General features: G+C 61.8%; 1 non-coding gene across 1 annotated transcript; it reads right to left on the bottom strand.

Annotated features, from left to right (window-relative positions):
* Positions 1–256: 256 nt before the first annotated feature.
* On the bottom strand, positions 257–350 carry TRNAI-UAU. The gene is made up of 2 exons: positions 313–350; positions 257–292 (listed from the first exon to the last, which is right to left on the bottom strand). It is a non-coding gene; the product is annotated as a tRNA-Ile (tRNA).
* Positions 351–966: the final 616 nt, after the last annotated feature.

Below are 966 nucleotides of genomic sequence, written 5' to 3'. Positions count from 1 at the left end.
GCTTGCAGGACCCGGTGGGGATAAAGAGAGAAGCTAACTCACTGCCGCGCAGCAGATTCAGTCTGTATAAACGCTTGACACTGTTCGATTTCACAAGCGCCACGGAGAACGGCGAGGACACAGGATTTAGAACAAATTCAGACACATCAAAGATGGTGCGACATGGTCCGGAAGGACCTGGGGCGGCAGAGGAAAGGGTCTGGGGAAGCAGAGGAAAGGGTCTCCCTCGAGGATGTAGCCTCTGGTTGGAAAACGATGCTCCAGGTGAGGCTCGAACTCACAACCTCGGCATCCCTCGCACACATACTGCTGTATAAGTACCGCGCGCTAACCGATTGCGCCACTGGAGCACCTGCTTCTCACTTCCGGTCACTGGCTACACGGCCTACGCAGACACGGCCGGCGTCTCTGCGGGGAGCTCCCCTGGAGCGCCGCGGCCGCCTCTCGCTCACCCGGGCAGGGCGGGTCCTGACGGCGCGGGGGGCACCGGGGCCGGTCTGCGCGCGAGGACGCCGGCGGCCACTTCGCAGAGGGGCGGACGCTCGGGCGACCCCGACGGGCGGACACCTTCCCGCCCCGCTCCCCGCCTCGCTCCCGCTCTCCCCCAACCAACCGGTTGGAAGCCGAAGGATGTTAGAGGCTGTTTGCTGCCGCGAAGGGGTCCGAGCCACCGCCGGTGGGAGAGGAGCCCGCAGCTCCCCGCCCGCGGGCATCCCTCCCTGGGACGGACACGGGCCCGAGATTGGGGCTCTCGAGTTTCCGGTGTCTCTCTGCTACGTTAAACGAGGTTAAAAAAAAAAAAAAACAAAACAAAACCTCATACTTCGCAGAGTTTTGAGATGGGAGGATGGGGAAGGAGGTCTCCACAGGGACGCGCGCGCGCGCGCGTGTGTGTGTGTGTTTACACAGAGGGTGGGCGATGTGGGAGAGATTATGTAGAATTCGCTGGCATTTCTATCCCAGTTT

The sequence above is a fragment of the Mustela erminea genome, chromosome 4 (assembly GCF_009829155.1).
Source record: "Mustela erminea isolate mMusErm1 chromosome 4, mMusErm1.Pri, whole genome shotgun sequence".
Taxonomy (NCBI): domain Eukaryota; kingdom Metazoa; phylum Chordata; class Mammalia; order Carnivora; family Mustelidae; genus Mustela; species Mustela erminea.
The sequence above is the reverse complement of the archived record's forward strand: the minus strand, read 5'-3'. Positions and strand labels throughout refer to the sequence as shown.